Raw genomic sequence first — 6,104 nt, 5'->3', positions numbered from 1 at the left:
GAGTACATGTTGATTATTCTGTCGGGTTTTCTTAACATTTGGGGGGAAAAGTAATTTGTTGTTGGATCACTGCTGAAAGAGCAGATAGTTTTACAGCCAACGGCACAAAAGAGCAAACAAATATTGTCTCAGTAAAACTAAAATAGATCAAATAAGGAATTAGGAATGAAATGTTGATTGTATTAATTGATACATATAAACAGTGTTGGGAAGGTTACTTTTAAAATGTATTCCGTTACAGAATACAGAATACATGCCCCAAAATGTATTCTGTAACATATTCCGTTACGTTACTCAATGACAGTAACGTATTCTGAATACTTTGGATTACTTAATATATTATCATGCTTTTTACAACAACGTGAATGTACTATTGCTGTGTGATTTATTACTATTACTGAAGGTCCGCGACTCCGAACTGTAGTAAAGGGACCTCTGACTAATACGGCGGGGTCCCTGTCGGCTCGTAGCCGAAAAATAGCTTTACTTTGTTGTGTGGGTCAATTTTTCTTGCGAGAGACAGAGAGAGGCGTTGAAAGACTGCTCCAACGGAACTTATTGTTTTCGGAGGAAAACAGGAACACGGTGTACAGTCGAGTCTTAATAGCTTACTTACAACTGGGCTCGTCAGGCACTCTTCTTGGCTGCAGTGGTTATTATTATATTTACATGTTTCCAGCTCCCGTTTTTCCTCGATGACAACTCATACCTTTCCACTCCCCTTTTTCTCCCTCCTCGCGCTCACAGACACATAACGTGTATGGCAGTCCATTCTCCTGCAGCACGGACTACACTGCCCATGAGGCTACATTCTTTAGAGCTATGCCTGTAGCATTCTGCCTATTAGCTTAGCACAACAACAACAACAACGAAAAGGCGCTCTCTCACCCAGGAAACACACAGTCGCAGAGAGAGAGAGAGAGAGAGCATTGACCTGTAACCATGGCAACCGTAACGCTGCCGCCTGGAACAACAGCTGTCAAACAAAACCCAAACAGTTCTGACAAAATGAAAACAGGAAAGTACCGCAGTGTAATCCATTTATTTCAACAAAGTAACTGTATTCTGAATACCACCTTTTTAAATGGTAACTGTAACGGAATACAGTTACTCATATTTTGTATTTTAAATACGTAACGGCGGTACATGTATTCCGTTACTCCCCAACACTGCATATAATGTATATTTTAATCCATGCTAATAAACAACAGAAACATTGCCTGAACAGCGATTTCCCATTAAGCCAACAATCCAACAAAAAAAAGCTTCACTTATCTACAGTGAGGCAACTCGGAAGTTGCACAACTTCCTTCTGTTTTTATGTTGTTGTCACTGAAGTTCTGAGATCATTGTTGTCCAATTTGCAACAACACAGACAACTAAAAAGCTTGTTTAACACCCATTTGTTAATGAAAAAGTACATAATCAAGTCTGTAAGGGGATTCAGCTGAACTAAACTGCAGGTAGTGTCATACACAAAGTAAAAAGTCTGCTCATCCACATCTGTCAGGTACAGTATTTCCAAAATGGTTCTGGGCACAAACACCAATATGTAAATCAGCACCACCAGCACCAAAACTGCCACAATTCTTTGTTTTTCATCAGAGGGGACACTGGTTGCAGACACGGCTTTAATAGTTTTAATAAGGAAGAAAATGAGAAGAGGAAGGGGAATGATGAGGAAGGCGCCCAAATAGTTGTTATTTAAGAGGCCAACAAAAACAGAAATGATCCAGACTAAGACACAGCCCACCACAGTGACCTTGATGGTTCGTCTCTGTTGGTACCACACTGGATGGGCAACAACCAAATACCTGTTATACAAGAAAGACACACAGAGGAGTTGACATGGAGAGGTATTAAAAAGATATACTAATGAAAAGCAATAAATGCTCAGAGAATTACATAGCTACAAACACACAGCACAGATGTTTACCTTTCCATGGAGACACACACCATGAAGCTAACACTTGCCATCAGACCAGAAGGGTAGACATAGAAAGAGAATATTATCGGTGTGAGGTCGTCCTTGACACCTGACATGTGAACGACCATACAGAAGAGCTGAACAAGGTCAGAAATGTAAAGGTTGATGATATAGATTTGACCGATGTGACCATTTCGCACCTAAAGGAAAACAAAGTAAACTATAAACATGTTCAGTCAACACAATTTAGGCATTATGGTTTCCACATAAAAGCATTTCATATAACATACTACACACTAAAGACTTGCAGATTAATACTTGGTCTGATTTACATAAATAAATACATTGCATGTTATTTTTTAAATTAAAGTCCATTTTTGTCTTTTTTTTGCCAGACTTTGAGCTTGGGATGGAGTATTACATTAAGAATTATGAGGTGAAAATGGGTTGATGTTTTGACATATACTACAATGGTAAAATACAAGGAAAAAAGTAGTTTAAATGTGTTCTGTGTATTCAATGCTAAAAGAACTAGTACTTATATATACTTATATAGCACCTTTCTACTCAGCTGCACACACATTTAATGTTGTGACTCAATACCAGACTTTGTAACACTGAAACTTAGTTGCATAATGATACAAAACTATATTTTATATTTTATGTTGAATTGAATGGATTTGTCTATGTTGCTTTGCTAGTGATTGCCACTAATAAATTAAATAAATGATTGTTAAAACTGAAACTTTCATTGTGAGTACTGACAAAAAAATCATTTTGAGATCTATAAATGGTAAAATGGCCTGTATTCGTAAAACGCTTTACACGTTCAGTTATCCACACATTCACACACAGGTGATGGCAGCTACATTGTAGCCACAGCTGCTGTGGGGCGCACTGACAGAGGCGCCCCAGGGCGCTGCAGTATATAAAAGCTGCAGTAGTAGTTGGGCTGTTGTCAGAGTACAGTCTAGGGTAGTTTACTAAAGCAAATGGACCCAAATCTGCAGTGTGACTTACAAACTGCTGTAAAGTCTTTGGGCATCCAAAAAAAAAAAGCAGCAGCAAAATAACTGAAGCAGTTTCAGTTATTCCAGAGCTGTTCAGTGAGCTGTCAATAGTGTTGCAGTCTGTATTTAATAGGATGAATTCAAAATTGTAAGTATGCAGTGCTAACAAAAGCAGACAATTAACAACAGGTACACTGCTCTCCTTACCTTCAAAAGTAACAAAAATAATGGCTTTTGATGTAATGTATTCTTTCATTTGAACAGTTATGATGTTACAAAGTCACCCTTCTTAATTAAATCATATGATTTTTTTACCTTTTCACCTTTTATTTACAGTGGCAACTGAAATCATATTTTTTTAATTTAATAGTCATTTTATTCCACTTCTATGAAATTTAGTCCCAAAGTCAAAGTGAATCATACAAAACCCAGATCGTAGTAAAACAATCTTATTCATAATATACACACCTTTATGCAAAGAAAAAAGATTGCCAGTGAGGTCAAAGGAAGGCTGACACAAACAATTATCCATGTCAAGGTGCTAATGCTGTCCTCATAATACCAGCAGAAGTCCTTAAAATCTGTGTAGTTGCCATAATTGTTGCAGCTGCTGCTGGTAGTTGAATTTTGAGTCAGTGAAGTCATATCAATTTTTCTTTAAAGAACCTTTAAGAGAGAAATTAATGGTTAATAACAGTGTTCAGCTGCATGTTGCAAACTAAAGAAAATTTATCACTAACTTCTCTCACTGGTGTTTCACTGTTGTTTTTCCAGCTTAACTGTGCTTCTCAATATGTTGCTTTCTCAATGGTACATCAAACAGAAACAACTATTTGGCAAAATATTACATTCTGAGAAGGCTGAAAGGCCTGAGCTTTTAACCCCAAGAGCCACAGTGAACTGTCACAGCAACAGACTAAATGTAGTATTGGACTAAAAGCTCGTTCGCATGAGTCCAAATGTTCAGCCTTTGGATTGGTGAAACTAGACTTTTAAGACTTATAGTTCTGTCACTGTTTTTATTCAGATGTTCCCAGGTATGTCTCGGCTCCCTCTATTTCCTCTTTTTCTGTCAGTCCATGTCTTAATGTGTGTCTCTGTTTTCCTATTTTACTTTGACAGTTTCACATCTTATGTTATTGTGTTCAGTTTTTCTTCCACCCACCTGATTATGTTTAAACTCTCCCAGCTGTGTTTCCACTTCCCTTCTCACCCCTCAGTGTATTTAGTCCTCTTTTTCCCTCTGCCCATTGTTACGTCGTCCCCCATGTTGCAATGAAGCTACCTTCTATAGTTCCCCCCTTTGTGTTTTGAGCCCTGCGTTTGGGTCCTACTCCTGCCTACCACACCGCTCACAGCACCCTCATGACACAATACACATGATTTATACCTCATATTTCTATAGACACAAATAAAAATAATGCAACTACAGTTTTGCAAATACAAAGCCTGAAGTTTATAAGCATAGTTACCTTTGATTGTTTCAAGATCACTCCTCAGGTCTCTACACCAGTGTTTTCTGCTTTGTCCTCTGCATTAAAAACAGTCTACAATAAATATGAAAAGTGATGACAACGTGCCACTGGCTGATAGTTATCAACACCGGCCCTTCTAGCCACACCAGGTCCAGGTGTATCCATGCTACTTATTGGCTAAACATCTGACAAAATGTCTGTGAGCCAATCATTTCGCCTCATTTTAAAACAGTTCCTTCCTCTGCTGCCATCAGCTATCATCTCTGTCAGATCAAGAGGAAAAATGTTCATAACAACTGTTCTGATGTATGTTGGCCCGGTCTTTGCATGTTTAAGCGACACTAAACATAAGAAACAACTTTGCATTTTGTTTTTAATCCATCTATCTTCCCTAAAAATCGTCCCTAGCAATGGCCCATATGGCCCTGTGACCATATGGGCCAGTCAAAGTTTATTTGTGTAGCTACACTTTAATCAACCTCAATTACAAGTTCTACAACATATATACTATATAAAACAGTGACTGAATAACAATAAATATACACTAAAAAAATCGAATAAAAGAAGTAAATAAGCCAGCATTAAAAAGGCTTCATGGCATCTCCTGATAAACCTGGACCTGAAATTTCCAGGAGCAGCTGGTTCATAGACCTCATTGCTCTGTAGGATTTTAAGATTTCAAAATTTGAATGACTTCCTTTCCTCACAGTTGTGCTGTCACTGTCTGCTTACACAGAAGCTGTAAAAATTACTTATTTAATTTTGGAGCCTATTTTATGATAGATAAAGAGTAGAGAGAATAATAAAAAGGGGAATGACATTCAGGAAATGGTCCTGGGTAGATTCAAAACCAGATTCCTGCAGCCATTCTGATTGCCAACTCACCCATACCTGGGACTGGAACGTTACTTTATAAGTAAATAGTGTTATGTCATTTTGAATAATGCTAATGTTACCATAAACTAGTTGAGGGTGAGGAGAAGAAGAGAGACAAAAGAAAAATTCTTCTATAACAGATCAAATTAGTTTACCACATCACATCCTTTGAAATTTATAAGGTGAATTTTGCAAACAACAAGGAATACAAATTTAAATATGTGGCCTTTCCCTTTTTTTTTCTGGGCAATGATCAAAGTTTCCTGTAAATGGTAAATGGACTGATTCTTATATAGCGCTTTTTTACTCTCCCAGAGTACTCAAAGCGCTGTGTACAGATTTTTCATGTCTGTTACATTATGGAGTAGACACATTATTTGTCCTACTATAAAGGTTTTGTGAAGAATGAAAGGTTGAAGACATAACTGCTTGGAGGCTTTTAAAGAATGCTATTTTTATAACAGCATGGAAATGTTTTCCTATCTGAGCTCACATCTTTTTCCTGGAAAAATGTAAACTAAGCCCGCAGCTTGTGTCTAATTTATGTCTTTTGTATGACGCTCACTGCATGTGTATTCACAACATGAGACAAATGAATTAAGTAAAGAATTTTAGTTGCTGATCTGATCAAACAGCCGATAAACAGCTGGAAATGACAAACTTTTCCTTTAAAATTGTTACAGACCAAATCACTCAACACATCAACACAAAGTTGCAATACAGCACCATGCAAACTTCCACTCAAAGATTGTTACACTTACTTCTGTGTTGACTATTAGCACAGAACTGTTTTCACATAGTTGAGACCAGGAAGCT

At 37.4% G+C, this 6,104-nt stretch overlaps 1 long non-coding RNA gene across 1 annotated transcript; it reads right to left on the bottom strand.

Annotated features, from left to right (window-relative positions):
* Positions 1-1,676: 1,676 nt before the first annotated feature.
* LOC143421676 (uncharacterized) lies at positions 1,677-3,601 on the bottom strand. Its single transcript, XR_013101237.1, has 3 exons — positions 3,406-3,601; positions 1,937-2,127; positions 1,677-1,814 (listed from the first exon to the last, which is right to left on the bottom strand). It is a non-coding gene; the product is annotated as an uncharacterized LOC143421676 (long non-coding RNA).
* Between the last annotated feature and the right edge of the window lie 2,503 nt (positions 3,602-6,104).

The sequence above is a fragment of the Maylandia zebra genome, linkage group LG13, assembly GCF_041146795.1.
Source record: "Maylandia zebra isolate NMK-2024a linkage group LG13, Mzebra_GT3a, whole genome shotgun sequence".
Lineage (NCBI taxonomy): Eukaryota > Metazoa > Chordata > Actinopteri > Cichliformes > Cichlidae > Maylandia > Maylandia zebra.
The sequence above is the reverse complement of the archived record's forward strand: the minus strand, read 5'-3'. Positions and strand labels throughout refer to the sequence as shown.